We start from the raw sequence: 17646 nt of genomic DNA on the forward strand, positions 1-17646 counted from the left end.
GTATCGGTCAAATGGAGGCTAGTATGCATAATGCAACGGAAAAATGGTGTCCCTAACCTATATGCCAGTGAGAACACGATACCTGCCATGACGGGTCAGCAGTCATGGAACCGTCTCGAACCGTCGAAAAATGTCCAAAATGTCCTGAAAAACAACTCAATCTCGACATTCCAAGCTCCCAAGTTAAAAGTGACATGAAACCAAACAAAATAAAATTTTGAAAAAATTTTGCATTTTCAAAACTTATAAAAAGAAATTTTGGACTTACCATTTTCACCGTTTGACTTGGAGAGCAAATTGTGGAGCAAAAGGAGCAAACTTTCCCCGTGACTTATTCAACCGTTCAAACTTGCCGAAAACTTCCAAGTAAGCACTAAACTTGTCTTGCAATCAATTGTGATAGTTTTTAGGAAGTTTAATTAATGTTTCACCGTTAGATTTTTGCAAAAAATCGCTCTGCGGCGTACACGCGGGTTGAATGTATATAAATCGCGTATACGACGGCCCTACACGCGACTGTGTATAGGGTAAACCGTGTGTGCGCAGCGAAAAATTTTTATACATAAAACTAATGGATGAAAATGATTTTTTCTTCCAGGATGACTCTCACATGGCGTGAAAGAGAGCACTCAGCTGTAGATAACGAAGTCATGGACAATGATGAGGCATTAGATGCCTTACGGGGATGCGGATTGTTAAAATTCTTCAAGTTGCCGAATATGAAAGCAAATGTACGTCTGCTCGAGAGACTTATTGATTATTGGGATGTCGAGGAAGAAGCTTTTATGATTGATCAGATGCCACTCAGGATAGAAGTGGAAGATATATATTTCATCACGGGCCTTTCCCGAAGGGGAGAGGTAGTACACTCCCGGGGCAGGACCCGGAATAGTCTCAGTGTGGACGACTATGTACAACTTTACTGCCCAGGTCATCGGAAGGTCGGGAGTCAGATCTCGATCCCACACGTGGCGAGTTTGTCACTGCGGATAATCTTGTTCACCATAGCTCGAGTGAACGGATCATCTTCGCTACATCAGGCATCACGGGTAAACATGAGCGTAGCAGTGGACTGTCTCACCACGGTGTTTGACTGGTGTACTCCTCTACTTGCCAACATGAAGGAGCAGCTTGCTTCTATCAGGAGGGGACAGACCAAGAACTTTGGGTACGGAACCATTTTATGCACTTTTTTCTTCGAGAAGGTTCCTGCACTCCGCCCCAGGGTAGCAGTTCCCATCAGTAGTCCACGTGATCCACGCATGGGCCGGTGGGCTGACTTGATGAAACGTCTGGGGGGTGGGGAAGTGCCCAGGAATGCATTCGACGACGACTTTTTTGCTTGGTGGGAGCAACAGATCATCGCCATAGACGACTACCCCTATGCTGGACTGGATTTCCGAGGAGATCCTGACCTAGTGTTACCACCAGATGCAGCATGGGGCGAGATCGGTAAGATTTTTTTTTTGATTTTTATGATTTTATGATTTTTAGGATTTTTCAAGTATAATGATGAACTTTGAAAAATATATATATTTTGATGAGATTCAAATGACTGATATGATGATCATGTTCCAGACATTGGGCCCGTGCGACCAGATGGATTCCCACGGCATGGACGGCGTGGCCGAGGAGCCGAAGAGGAGGCTGCGAATGCGGAAAGGACCCTCAACAACGTCCAGCGACACTTGGCGAGATTGAGCTACCAAGTACCGATGGCCGAGATAGAGGACCTTCCTCCAGATATGCAGCGTCATGTGGTTGGGATGCCACGTGACTGGGTTCGCGTCTTTCGGCGCGTGGCCACTGCTATAGTTAGTTATTTAGCTGCTCATCCAGAGCCGAGGCATTAGATATGCCTGACATGATTATGGGCATTTGAGTCCCAATTTTGTATATTTTGGACACACATATGTACACTCGAGACGCTTTGCGATATATATATATATACAGTTTGACTTTTTGATGCATGATTTTATGATGATGAATGATTGATATGCCAGTCTAATGCTTGATTAGCGATAGAATCAGCTAACCAATTTTGAGATCTTGGAATGTGCAAATAATTAATGTAAATAAATGATCTTTGCAACAATCTCACCCTTAAATATTGGCGATATAATGATGGATCTCTAACCCGATAAATGTTATTTAACTGAGACACTATCAATTGAGAATCAAGATACACTACCAACGAGTCGATCCCATAAGAGATTGCCTCGGATAATAAATTGATAACAGCTGTATACTCGGCCATATTGTTTGACGCAGGACCGATACACATGCCTCTCGATATCATCAACTGACCAGTTGGGTAATAAAGTACCCAAGCTGCGGAAGCAAGATTCCGAGTGTGCCGACTAGCACCATCGGCGAATCCAAAATAAACCAAATCATCCATCAACACCTGCCAAAGCAGACCAAAAAGTGCTGATATCAGAAAACGCTCGACAAGATATGTACAAATATACATAAAATACAAAGAAGCCATTGCCTGGCCAAAGCTAAGCAAAGCACTTCCTGAGGTAGAGCCCGTCAGGGGGCTCCGCCGACTGACTCCTAGGGATGTTTATAGGTACGACGATCGAACCAATCAATATACTCTCTTCGGCAAATAAATGTGTTGGAGCCAAAGGGACCGTACAAACATCACTAGTCGAACTGGAGGACCGAGATTCTACTTCATGCACAGGGGAATGAAAGTGTAACCGACGATGTAAATCTTCCAAAGGTCGATCTACGGCCGTCATTGCTTCGAATACCGCTTCATCCGATGGAAAAACAATATCCGAGCAATCCAATGCAGAGGTGGAATCAAGGGTCCGAAAATGAGCCACATCACCACCTATTTCTTTCCCAGAGGAAATAGTAGAATGGTTATCTACAGAGTTATCGATAGATTCACATCTAGGTTCTGCTGCAGACATAAGAGATTCTATTTCACCCACCTTGTCGTCACCTGATGTGGTCACAGATGAAGCTAAGGTTCCAGGATTCGATGAATAAGGAGTTTGAACAAACTCTCTCCGTAAAGGATCCCTGGAGGATGAAATTGTATCTATACCAGCTGTAGGAGGGGGAAGATTAAACGTACCCATCAATGAAGAGTACATCCCGACTCCTAGACTCTCAATAGGTGGACGGGGGTTACCCACTAAAGGAATGGTAGAGTCAGAGTTTGCTTGAGGATCAGCTGGACAATAGTCCAATTGGTCAACCTTAACGATTTTCCCCTCATAAGGAAAGCAAATGACACGAAATAGAGTCGAAACAACGGCTTCCATCTCGTATACCCAGTTCCTTCCTAATAGGAGATTATAATCTAGGTTAGCGTCTATGACTTCTACTTCAATATTAACGACCTTTCCTCCAACACATATAGGAAAAGCCGGGATAATCCCGTACGGTCTATGAGAGTGACCATCAAATGCTGTCAATAGGGTGGGCGAAGGAACAACCGTCGGTGATCCAATGGCCTTCCAGCATGACATAGACATGACACACGTGGAAGCTCCCTCATCTACAACCGTCCGGAAAATATTCGTTTTCTGGTAGGTAGACTTTATCTGGAAAGCCATGTGATGAGGAAGTCTCTTTTTGACATTACTCATATCAAAAGAGAGAGCTAAGGAATTACTTGGATCTACTGCCCCCATTGCCGATAGCAAGGCACTTCGTTGAGTAGGACATGTCTGGAGAACCTCTAACGCGGACATAGCACATGGACTCTGAGCCAGATCCTCGAAAATGGAGTAATTCTGGGCTGCCCTAATATTAGGGTTGATAGTCGCGCGTTTAGCGGAACCTTTCGGCACCCGAGGTATAGTCTCAACAGAAGGTCGCTCAATATGAAGTGGGTTGTTAGTTTCGGGAACTGATTTACCCTTAGAATTTTCACCTTCACCATAATCGCGTGACCGTGTGGCCACATTAGCGTGAGCACCCATCATGAATACATTTGAAGACTTGTCCCCTTCCTGGTTGCCCCCTGCGGAGGTACCAGGGTTTGAATTCGCGCCAGCAAGAAGTTGCTGCCCTTGGGGAAACGGGTTAGTTAACACAGCTTGCGAACTAGAAGTCCCTTGCTGTCCTAACAAGCGCTGAGCGTCTTCAATTCTAGGGCAGAGATGAGTTAGATGGTCTCCTTTGCATAACTTGCAAGGAAAATTAACTTTCTTTCTCGACTCATTTCCACCACCACCAGCGTTGTTGCCGGATTTATTTGCATCGGGCTTCCCATCCTGATTCTTCTTCTTACCACGTCCTTTCTTTTTTCCATCGGAATTTTGATTTCCTTTGGGGTTATCGGATTGGACGGCGTTAATGGAAGAATTTTGGGAAGCGGGAGGATTAGACATTGTGACTTGGTTGTTAGGAGCAGTTTGTAATGACAACTGCTGCAATTGATTCAACAAGTTCACAGTAGTCGAGTCTACTGACCCCACGATACCATCCGCGTGCGGACCTGGCTTTGGCTTAGCTAAATCAACCTTAGATCCAGGAGCATCTGGCAAGTACTTTTGGAGGATCCCAGACTGAGAGTAGATCAGTTCTAATTGCTGGGCCCTGAAAATGGCTTGCTCCTCAGAATAGACCCCAGACATGGAGACATCCTTGGAGATCTCAGGTTGCAAAGACTTCAAAAACCACTCTAGACGGTACTCTGGAGGGATTTCGGCTTTAATGAGCCTTTTTCTCCGTCTCCATTCCTGTATGTGATCAGAAATGTGGGTTGCCTTATCCTGACGAAAGGTAGCCAGAAGTTCAGTTCCAGCATCATAGCGGACAGGCAACTGGAAGTGATTCAAGAAGATATTGGCTAAGTCAGCGAACGATGTAAAGCTGCCCCCCGGCAACTCTATGTACCATTTAGCCGCATTACCAGTCAAGGTGCGCTGAAAGAGTCTCAACCTAACCGAATCTTCGATGAGGGAGTTAGATGAGCACCACAAATGGAATGTGGTTACATGATCGCCCGGGTCTTCACCACTCTTCCCTTCGAATTTTGGGATGTCCGAAGGGAGTTTGGTTGGGACCGGAGGCCAGGCCGGATTGTATCTAATAGGGTCGTTCGTTAGCTTAGTGAGATCTGGCAAGTTTAACGTTGCCAGAAATGGAAGCCTAGGAGGACCTAGGGGATTCCACCCAGACTGGGCAGAACTCCCAAAGTTCTGAAAAGATTGTCCTGGGATTTGAGAGGCACCAGGCTGCCCCAAGTGACCAGTAGAACCAGCTGAACCAAAAGGCAAGCCTTGTGGTCCAGCAAAATTCGGAGTTTGACCAACTCCTGCCGTATAAGCTCCATAGCTTGCAAAGTTTCCTCCTAAAGAATTGTAAGGAGTCGATAACCCCTGATATGGGTTCCAAGCCGAAGCGAGGGGAGGAATACTTTGAAACATGCTAACCGTGGAATACGGCCTACTTCCTTGTTGGCCAATGAATGGATTCGCAGTTCCTGCGTTACTAACCCCAGGGTTATTCCAACCTTGGAAAGGATTGCTGCTTTGTCCTATTGAAGAAAAAGGCATGGATCCTACCGTTGGGTTGGAATGTGGAATATGACCACTTCCAAAAGGAAAACCCTGAAATGAAGCCAATCCGCCCATCATGGACGTAGCGGCACTGAACGGAACTGACGGAATACCCTGTGATTGGGTGCCAAAAAGGAAGGAACCAGTACTAAAAGCATTGGTTTGGGCATTTCCACTCGTGGACGGAATGGAGGTAGACCCAACCAAAGATGTGCTAGCAAACGATCCGAACAAGGAAGCGGAGGGGATGGAAATGGTTCCTCCCCCTTGCACCGATGTTGGGGTTTGCATAGTCGCAGCACTCGTGGAAGCCATGCTTCCAGTAGTGATCATAAATGGTAAGCGCGTAGCGTAACCTGGACTCGCTGGTCTATATAATGGAGGCCCAACGTATTGCAATACGTCTGGGTAACTAGATGGTAGTGGAGAATTTGGAATCACTAATGATTCTGAAAGTTCTTCTACCTCTACGTTATCCTCCGCTTGAAAGCGAACTTGAGAAAAGACTGGAGCGTCCCTCTCTTGTTCAAAAGTACCAGGCCTTGCTTGGCTGCTAATATCCCGGAGAGGAGGATCAATCCCCGATGCGTCAACCGGCGTGGGACGGACCCCACCGGTAGTATTCCCTCTGCGCCTTCTAGGAGAAGGCTCTAAACTAGGTGGCGAGAGACCACGAAGTCTTCGAGACCGTCTTGGAGACCGGTCAGCCACTTTGAATTTTTTGTTAAGATCTAACTAAAGACTCAAAAAATTAAAAGCTAAGCCGACTAGGAGCACAGAGCACACAGTATAAAGTTCCTAAAGATACAGCCAGTCAAACAACTTTCAAGTATTTCCGCTCCGGGTGATTGAGACCGGACACCAAAATACGAGAAAGTGAATCAAAGGGCCTTCCGAGGATAGTCTGGGATGATGAGGGCCCAGTCCTATCAGCGAAGGTATCAGAGGAAGTTACGTTGACCTCCTAACAACAGCCTGCGCCGGTGCAAGCCCCCAAGCTTCGTAAGGGTGCCCTCCGGAAGTACTGTCGAGAGTGATACAACGTCGACCTCAGGTGCCACGGGATTCCCCTCCGCAGCCACCTATGCAGATCCCTAGGAGAGGCAACTATGGGTACCAACTCGTCGCAGAAGCCAGGCGGAACAGTCGTGAGGTAAGTTCGGACAAGTAGGAGAGGGGGTATCTCTCTTCCCTGTCTTCACAGACCCTCGTGCTTAACTCCCAGATCCGGAGCTTTCCTGGTCTTCCTAACGCTATTGGATTTACTCTCTTTAATCAGACTCTTATGTTTGACATTTTGTGTGGCCTTGGAGAGTTAACTCTCCACTCGCCTAATCCAAGGCCCTAAAATCCTAAACTTGTTGGTGTAATAACTAAAACAAAAAGTTCTAGTGGATTTTAATTAAGCGCCTGATTTTATTAGGCTGTTCTTTAAGTCAAAGGTAATGGAGGTGAAACTTGTGGTGTTTTATGGACGCAAAAGAAATTAATAAAACTTAGCTACATGCATATGCACTTTTGTTTTCGATGAATAGCAATTTCTATGAGGTTCAGAAGGTACTTGTAATATAAACAAAATTTTCCTTTTTCTTTTCAGACTCCACACTCACAAAAACTAACAAAACTAAATATGCCTAAAAAGAGATGCAAATCTTACCCTAATGCAAGAACTAAATGTGGATGCACGATTCAAAGACTACTCTAAAAACAAAGAAGGAAAGTTGCTGCTTTACCAAATTTTGTCTTGCCACTGAAATGCTTAGATAGAAGATGATTTGTTACTAATCATTTCGTCCAAACAATAAAAACAAGTTTTAAGATAAAAAACAAAGCACTTTCACTTCGCAAAAAAGGAAATCAAATGAGAAGCAAGTTTAAGAAAGCGAAACTCAAAAACTTTCAAAAGATTTTCTTTCAATCAAACCAAAAAGTCTTTTTCAAAGGAAAACTCTCAAAAATACTGACACTAATGATTGATAAACAAGCCACCAAACACTTTTGTGAATTGACACCTTTCAAATGATGAAAACTCAACAAAAATAAAATGTGTTCGAAAACGCTTTTGACAATCAAAAGCAGCAATGAAAGTCCAAAATATCAAAAGACAAGTTTCAAGAAACTGGTAACAAACAAATTTCCCGAAACAAAGGAGTAAATGGTCATAAAAATGATTTCGTTAAGCAAACACAAATGTCATGAAAACAAAATGGACACAAAGATTTGAAGACAATCTTCCCACTCTGCCGAAACAGAGCAATCAAGATTCTTAAACAGAAACCTTGTGTGTCAAAAATCAATGACGCTTGCAATCAACGAAAAACAAGACTAGCACTCCTTATAACTAGAGAGAGTTCGAAACAAGATGCCCCCTGTTAAACAGAGAACTGTCACTGGGAATTGACTGTTTTAAACTGACCCAAACCACCAAACAGACATTCAACAAAAGAAAAATTATAAATCTTGAAAATTATGTGATATACGCGCCTGCAATTATTTGCAGAATGCGTGTATACGCGACTGTAACTAAGGAAACCTGCGTATACGCGGGTTTACTTAGTGCAACTTGCGTATATACGCTTCTGTAATCCAGAAAAATTGTGTATCTGAAGTCTTTCAAGAAAAATAAAAAAACACAAACTGAAAAACTGGAAAAGCTTGGAGTTCAAGAAAATATCAGACAGTCAGAACCAACAAACAGAGGGACTGAGCCTTGATTGGCTTGAGGACTACCCAAACTAGGAACAACAAGAGTGTTGTCCCCAGCGGAGTCGCCAATTCTGGTTGAAGGGAAAGTACCCCTAGGGTCCTTTGGGCTAAGACTCTACCAGACTGAAAATTGCTTATTCAAAGAAACACACACACACAGCCATCTTTTTTACTTTTAAGCAAATTCTAATGTTTAGGGTACATACCTAAGGTCCTACGTTCGAGAAGACCGTTAGGGTGCAAACCCTTCTTGGAGTTCCCTTCTTCTTTCTTTGACCTGCAAGACAAACAAATCAAAGAACACAACAGTACATGTATAGAAGTTTATATATAAATCATCTTTATGCTATAAAGTTAGTTATAAAAAATCTTTAAGTAACCACTTTCATAAGAATTCAATCACAAGAATCTCATAAGCATAAAGAAAGACTATTCGGGAACAAAGACGTGTTTCTTTATATATAAAGGCAAATAAAGTACATAAATCGGAAAGATATCACCTAAACACCTTCAGCAGGCTCCAAGCAAGCTTCCTCCCGGATTCGTTCCAGCCTCCAGCCTCCAACAAGAGCTCCTTCCAAGTCTTACTCAATGATGATGTCAAGGATGAATGATCACCAATACACATGGAAACAAGGGTTTCCTATGCAAAATGGGGGAAGTGCAGAATGCACCAAGGACTTCAGACCTGGTCTAAGGGAAAAATCTCAGCATAATAATCTTGCTCTCCTTTCTCTCTCCCCTTGGCCTTCCCTTTGATGTCTTTTTATACCCTCTCCAAAGTAGTTTTTTAGTTAGGAGTTGGTTGGGAACAGTTGGGCCACGGGCACTAATAGGTGATCCAGCAGGTAAACCCGCGATCACCGCCCGAAAAAGAGGAAATTATATTTTTTTTAAGTGTTTTAATAGATACACGCGGGTTGGGTATGACAGACCCGCGTGTACACACGTTTAACACAGGGCAAAGTCGCGTATAGGGAATAAAACACTGTTTTTTAAATTTTTGTACCAGGTCTGGAAGGAGGGGTTGCCCTAGGCCATAAGTGCAGCATCACAAACCATAAGAGTGGGATTTTGAGCTATAACACATATGTACGTCAGTGCAAAAGGAGGTGAATCCCAGTAGCCTTCATTAATAGGAAGAGAAAGAAATGACCAACCTCTCCCACATAAAGATACAAGTCAAGAAGACAAATATTGATACTCTGTTTTACTCAGGATCATAGGAAAATCTCATTGCAATAGAGTTTGTCCAAAAATTGGGATTGGAAGTTCATGATCATCCAAGTCCATATCCATTGGGATGGGTAAATAAGGATGCAAAGTTAAAGGTAACAAAACAACGAAAAAAATAGATTTTCTATCAATGTTAATTTTATGGATGAAGTAGAACTAGATGTAGTTTCCCTTAATGTATGTGGAGTGGTGTTTTCTATTTCCTACATGTACATGCAAGATGCAATAGTCATGTAGAGAGCCAACGAGTACCATCTCATCAAGGATTGAAAATCGCTCACCATAAAATTTGTGAGGTTGATGAATGATGTAATACACCCTTTTATAGATCCATTTGTTATTTTCTATGTGGATGATATAATGGTATACAATTCCACATGGGAGGAGCACATGTCACATTTGATGTAGATGCTAGAGACATTAAAGCACCAGTTGCTAGCAAATATCAAGAAGCATGAGTTTGCACAACAATCTTTGGTGTACATTGGGTATGTGATAGGTGGAGGAGAGTTGAAAATAGATCCTATCAAGGCCTAGGCCATCATGAAATGGCTGGTGCCTAATAATGTTTTTGACATTAGGATTTTTGTTAGGGAAGCATAGTATCTAAAGAAATTCATAGCCTTGTTTTCCATTGTAGCAGCACCACTCCATGCCATAATAACAAGTGGTAAGAGTTTCTAGTGGGAAAAGGGTTTGTAGAGGGCCTTTGTGTAGCTAAAAAATAAGGTCATTCAAGCACTAATTATAGCATTACCGAACTTGAAACAACCCTTTTAAGTAGAGACATATGTGAGTGGGTATGCCATGGAGTGCTCTTAATGCAGGGAGGAAGGTTTGTATTCTACCATTTTGAAGTATTTCCTAGGGAAATTCTTAACTACCCTACCTATGAAAAATAGTTGTATGCTCTGGTGCAAGTTGTGAAGAAGTGGAAGCACTATCTGATGGGGAGGGATGATGCAAGAGCATCTTATCTCTAAGTAAAAATGTATTTTGACTAAAGTAGGGGTATCTAATTACCAAGGGAGTTGGTTCCCTAAGATTGATTTCATTATTTATTTTAATGTATAAACCTATGTTTTTATGAGAAATTTTGTAATGAAATTTTCTCGTTTAGAGAGATTTCGAGAATATTGAGTGGCTTAGAGATAAAGAAGGATAGTTAGATTGGTTATATATTTGAAAAGCTAAAAAGTCCTAAGTTAGAGAGTATGGGTGATATTTTTATGGATCTAGGAGGAAATCTTGGGTCTAAAACCGAATTGGTTTCAATCCTTGATGTACAAATTCTTTTATGTAAGTTATGAAACAAGTAGAGGAGAGAGAGGAGAAGGGTGGCTAAGAGGCTGAAGGGCCAAAATCAGGGCCATTGGAATGTAAATCTAGCCATGAGGGCAGAAGGCCTTACATAAATATTTTAAGTTAATGAGGAAATTCTATTTCTAGCATTCATATTTCTTTGTGCATATGATAAAGTGCATAGTTTTCCTGTTAATTATGTGAGTGTGTGTAGGTGAGAAATCTTAGGAGAGACGAGAATTGTAAGACCACAACAATCCCCATAAACTCAGTAAATATAACATGGATACATCTGTAAAAGGATAGACTATTGGAAATCTCAGGAGATATAGTCAAATGTCCGTTGGAGTCAGTGATTTTGATAAATCTCAGAAGCTCAGGAGGGATTCACTTATATTATTTGCAAGGATGAATAGTGCTATGCGCATAGGCAGTGAAAATCATTCATCGACAAACGAGAGTGGGAGACAGAGATATCTTTGTTACCCAAAGTTGTCAAGACAAGAAGAAGCATTTTGGAACCCCAGTCTAAGTGACCGAGAAGGAAAGGGCTAGGATTAAGTCATCCTAGAGACAATACCTGAAGGAAGTCGTGGCCAACTAAGCGTTGGGTGGATGTGGCATAAGTGGAGCTTCTAGAAGTTTCACAACTGAAGGAATTGAATATCATAATAGAGTGGTAGCCCGAAGGTCAGGACTACCCAGAGGATCTAATATGGTGCACAAAATTTCAACGCCAGGTTGGATCAGAGTGGGTGGAGCCCACCCAGCCGATGCCTAACCCGACCATGTGAGTTGAAGAACAAAGGCTATGCACCAAATTTCAACATCAAGAGATGATAGTCGAAATATTAAACAAAATAAAGTGCGAGTCACTCCCGGAGGGTTCCACACAACGGGTTTTTATAATTGTTCTTTGTTATAACACCAAGCTATGAGGAGTGGGCTAGTTTGGAAAAGTCGACCCCGCCTAAAAGGGCTTACCCCAATGGTCCTCACAAGTGTTCATTTCCATAGTGTTGGGCTCTTGTGTTGAACTAAGTGGCATTGACTAAACGCTGATAATAGTGAAGCCACTATCGGAAGTATAGAGGCAAAGTTTGGGAAGTAAAGAAGACGAGAGTATAGTAGATTAGGTCGGTGTCACAAAGGCCCAATACTAAGGTTTAGGTAGACCGTGAAGGTCATATTACAAATTTCAAGATTTGAAAGGGATTATTGTACGTACTCACGTAAAGTTTTCATATCCTATCACCTCCTCCCACTACACTGCAAAAATCCTCCCACGATATTATTCGCTAAGAATATAGATTTACGTGGCTTGAAGGAAGTGCCTAATTTGACAGAGAACTGGGCCATGTGGGCCAGAGAGAACTTGTTCTGGGATACAAGGATGGTTTGGCATCAAGTGGTATCAGAACATTTAGTGCTCTAAAAAATAATATTAAAAGAAAACAAAAAAAAAAATTGGAAACAAAACGAAGGATGAAGTATGATCAATTGCACTAAGAAAAGATCTAGAAAAAGGTAGAAAAATTATTCTACAATTTGTATTTGTGGCCCTTGCTATTAAATCCTGTGACTCAGTGAGTCCCCTGCACCATAAACTCATTGAGAGCAATCCTATCACGCCTAGAATCTATGGGCTCCCTAAAATCCATAAGGAAGGAGCTCCCCTTAGGCCTATCGTCAACACCATTGGAGGTCCTACCTATCTTCTTGCTAAGTTTCTTGCCTTGAAGCTTAAGCCCTTAGTTGGTCATACAGCATCCTTCGTGAAAGACTCGGCCTCCTTTATTGAAGAGCTCAAGGACATCAAGTTGGACCCTGGAGACATTCTGGTCAGTTTTGATGTGGTTTCCCTCTACACTTACATCCCTAAAAATGAGGCAATGGATGTGATCAACCATCTTACTGATCTTGATACCGCTCGGCTAGTTGAGATCTGCCTCACATCAACCTTTTTCAGTTTGAAGGAGAGTTCTTTGAGCAAACTTGTGGGGTTGCCATGGGCTCACCCCTATCCCCTGTGGTTTCTAATCTGTTTATGGAGGATTTTGAATCTAAGGCTCTGAACTCAGCCCGTCTCCTACCCAAACTTTCGAAAAGGTATGTAGATGACACTAATGTCATTTGGTATCACGACCAAGAGGAGTTAGATCTCTTCTTTGATCATCTCAATAATCAATCCTCGGCTATTAAGTTCACTATGGAACAAGAGGTTAATGGTTTCCCCCCGTTCCTTGATATTCTTATCTCTAAGAATGAGGATGGTTCCCTCTCCCACCGAGTGTTTCGCAAGAAAACTCATACGGAGCAGTATCTTCATGCTAACTCCCACCATTTCCCAGCCCAGAAGTTGGGGGTTCTCAATACCCTTGCAACTCATGCCTTAAGGATCTCTGATGATAAGAGCTTCGAGGAGGAGAAATCCCACCTCCTTAATGTCTTTGTTGAAAACGGTTATAGTAGACACTTGGGACATAAGGCTTTCCTCAAAGCAGCTAAGAATTTGTTAACCAAAAGAGGGCCTAAAGAGCGGATTCCTAGTGTCCATCTTCTGTATGTTCAGGGGACCACGGATAAGATTGTGAGGGTTCTTAAGAAGCATAATGTCCCTGCAACTTTTAGACCTCTCAACACCATTCGTAAATCCCTCAGATCTGTAAAGGATCCCATCGACCCTAAGGACATGAAAGGGGTTTATATTATTCCTTGTTCTTGTGGGACCCCCTATATTGGTGAGACTGGTCGCTCCATTAATCAAAGGATTAGTGAGCACGCAGCTGACCTCAGGCATATGAGAACTAAGTCTTCCGCTTTAGCAGAGCATGTGGAGAAAACCAATCATCATGTCTGCATCGAGGAGGCTAGTGTAATTGCTAGAGTGTCGCAATTCCATCACCGGAAATTTAGGGAAGCCCTGGAGATTGAAAAAAGACCGAACAATCTCAATAGAGAGGATGGCTGGAAGATCAGTAGTTGTTGGATCCCAGCCCTCTCCTCCTAGTCGTTTTCTTTCTTTTCCTCCCTTATTTCATCGATAAATTAATTTTTAATATGGTAATTTATTTATTTATTATTAGTATTATTTATTTATTTTATTTATTTTATTTTTTTATTTTTTTATTTTTTTATTTTTTTGTGAAAACTCTTTGACTATTAATTTAAACTTAAATTATCTACATTAATTAATTTAAACCTCTTTAATTAATTAATTTAAACTATTAATTAATTTTAATATGGTAAAATTATTATTATTATTATTATTATTATTATTATTATTTTGGGTATCAATTTCAACTTAATTTACATAAAGTTAATTTGAAATTAATCTATTTTAACATACTATTTTTTTTACCATTAAATAGACCTTGAATTAATTTTTATATTTCCAACCCTTGAGGTCTCTAATTTTTTGACGGATATTTAATATTTTTATCTAACAATTTAAAATTAATTTTATTCTTATTAATTAATATAATTGAAATTATTTATTATTATTATTATTATTATTATTATTGTTATTATTATTTATTCTAGTATATATTTCTAACAATTTTAAATTAATTTAATTTTTTTTTTTTCTAAGTATGATTAATCTATTATTTACAAAAAGAGAGAACTGTTACATCATTTGAACACAGAGAGCCATCATGCTTGAGAGTTAGGCCGTTTGAGCTTGACTGAATCAGAAACAGGGAGATTGAACATGATATCCCGCGCAGGGGAAACAGAGAGATACAAACAACAGACACTAGACAATAGTCCCGACACAACAGAAACTAGACAATAGACCCGATACAAGAACATAGAGAAAGTTTGACAAACAGAGCCAGAGAGAACCTTTCCTCCTTTCCACTGGGCTTCAAAAAACTGGTGGACAGCTGACACATAAGATTATTCATCGGGTTGCTCCTCCACTATCCTACACCATCCCTCTTCCGGTTCCTGCCTGTCCGGCTGAGCGTGGGCAACTGGCACAATGTTGATGGCGCTGGCTGGCTGAGGCGTCCCGTGTTGCATATCAGTAGAAGGCTTCGGAGAGCTGGGATTATGGATTTCCTCAGTGTGAGGCATAGGGGCACTAGGCTCGCCCTTGTCTTGGGCTTCCTCTATGAAGAGAACAGAGACATGAGCCGTAATTCGAGGGCGAGTGAGAGAACAGTTGAACGAGAAAATAATTGAGCCAAAGGACGGCGAATTGGCAGAGTCTGGAGAGTTTGGGTCCAGGTATTGACTTGGACTCAGAATGATCTCTACTCCCAGAGGATGAGGAGCTTACCCCATGTTACACCAAAAAATGTCACCATGGCTATTTACAGTTAGTATGGCTCTATCAACAGTCATGCTATCCTCTTAGGCAAGTCTTATGCCTCTGCTCTCCATGTCAAACTCCAAAAAGAGAGAAAGTCTTTATAAATGTATTTATCTCTGGGTACGCAGGTTCTCTCAACCTTACCTACGGGTACGCACCCAATGTTCACAAAAGCTGCGTACTTGTACGCTCTGTATGTAAAGGGGCAGGTGTGTCCCCCTGTAAAGGTCAAAATGCGCAAGTTTCATCTTTAAAAAGTTACTTGTGGTCATTTCTAGAGCATTCTAGAAGGTTGTTCGACGTGTATTGAGCGCCTCTAGATGTTTCATGTACCCCTACCAAAGAGGAACTTATCCCATCAATGAGGGAGCTATCCCACCCAAAGAGGGGATTATCCCATTGATGGTGGACCTGATTAACTTCCTCTTGAGCACTATAAATACAGGCATTGGGCCAGAAGGAGGGGAGGTTGGAAGCTATACATTTCTAAGGGTAGATGCTGCTAGAATTAGGACTCCCATTTAGAAGCTTGTGAGGAGAGATTGCCATCTTTGCTTGTTCTATTTGGAAGTGGGTGAGCTTTGTCAAAGTAAAGGAGAACTCTTGATGGACCCTGGGAGGGACTTGCACAACACCAAGGCTCAGGTTGTAATTGTTCCTTTTGTTTCCTATTAATGCAAATGAGTCCATTCTTCTCAATAACTTGTTATTTATGAGTTGTTTCATGTACTCCTTGGTCTATGTGTTAAATATGTTTTATTCTATGAGATTATCAAGTGCTGTTTAATTGTTTGATTGTTAGTGGATGCAGGTTTCAAAGTGAAGGAGGAGCTCATCCGGATCAGCGAGGCTGGACTGCTACAACAGCGTGGGACTACAGGTAGGATCTAAACACTTGATTTCTTATATAGTAAATGCATGTTTAGAGAAGGATTGCTCTTGTTTATCTTGTTTGTCACTAGAGAGTCTTAGGCTCCTAGGGAGTTTGGTTGTGTCCGCACTATCGACTCTTTCCGCCTGACAAATTGGCGACTCCACTGGGGACTCCATTGATGTGAAAGTCTTTTCCTTTGTATGCAACTTTGATCTGAGAAAAGTCATTTATTTTCTGGTTTTTGGCTCTGTGACTTTGTTTTTGGGTGGGTTAGCTTAGGGTTAGATTGAATTTACTTTTTCTTGAATTTTCCAGTAGGACGCACCCTCTGAGAATTGCACAGTGCATCCCTGTACGCACTGTTGCTGTGTGCACAGAGCGGGCCCGCACCTGGCTTAACTGGTTGCCTGCGTCCCCTGCTAAAAATTAAGAAATTTCCATTTTTTGCATTTTTTCTCTTAGATTTTGCTTTTTCTTAGTTTTTACTGCCCAGATCCATCAGTCTCTTGCCATAAATCTTCACCTAAGCTTGTTTCATTGGCATTCCTGCTTTAAGCTTTCATCAATTGGGTGTTTTGAGTCTCTTTTTTGAGAAATTCTTGATTTGATTTCCTTTGGTCATTACTTGGAGGTTTGTCTCAGTCTTTTCACAATTTTGCATCTTTTTGCTTTTGTTTTTGCAAAAAAAATTCCCCCTCATTCGCCGGGGGGGGGGGCTAAATTGTGTATGAGTGTTAATCGCCTCTGAGTGTTTTTATTTTTTTATCTTTGGAACTCTCACCCAATTTTCTCGACTTGCACTTGATTGGTTCTTAGATCACATTAGAATCGTCTTGTGCTTGAGAATTCTCTTGCATAGATCACATTTGCATAATTAGAATTCTCATTTTCAGAATATTAATGAAAAATGTGCATAGATTACATTTGCATACTTTTCAAGTGAATTGTGCTTAGATTACCATTGCATAGTTTACATTCTGAAAAATCAATCGTAGATTTAGATCAGCTTTCTTTGATTTGAATTTACACAAAAAATAAAAATAAAAAAAAATGGTTTGGAATTGATTTGCATTAGTTTTTCTGGATAAAATTAGTGCATTAGAGAATTTGTTATATTTTCTCTTAGTGATCAATTTTTTGCATTGTTGGAAGTGAATGGAAACTATCTCCTTACTTTAGTTAGGATTCATCGAATTGAAACGATTACATTATCATATTTGATTGCATTCAGTTGAGTCGGGTCATAACACCATTGGTTTCATCTCCATTTACCCATTTGAGTAATAACAGCCTTAATAACACAGCGCTTAATTAAAATTCATCTAGTAATTTTTACATTTCTAGGGCTCTGAAACACCAACATAGCTTAGGCTAGTGTCTTGGAGTAGGAGAGTAATTAACTCTCCAAGATAGCAAAAACAAACAAGTAGCTCATCTTGTGGTAGGATAAATCCAATTGTTTCATTTGTACTCTGGGAAAGCTCCTCTTAAAGGAGAAGCACGAGCTCGTGTCCGAACCAGTGAGGGGATCAATCCTCCCTCGTTGGGAACGATGCCAGACACGCACGTATTACAAACGGTAAACCTCGGATTAACCATTGTCGAGGAGCCAGGGGTCACTTGTCGGTAAACCTTGGATTATTGTCAAGGAGCCGGCAAGGGGATTGAGCTTGATACTC

The sequence above is a fragment of the Pinus tabuliformis genome, chromosome 7 (assembly GCF_031772625.1).
Source record: "Pinus tabuliformis cultivar Carrire ecotype Pingquan chromosome 7, CPIR1, whole genome shotgun sequence".
NCBI classification, from domain to species: domain Eukaryota; kingdom Viridiplantae; phylum Streptophyta; class Pinopsida; order Pinales; family Pinaceae; genus Pinus; species Pinus tabuliformis.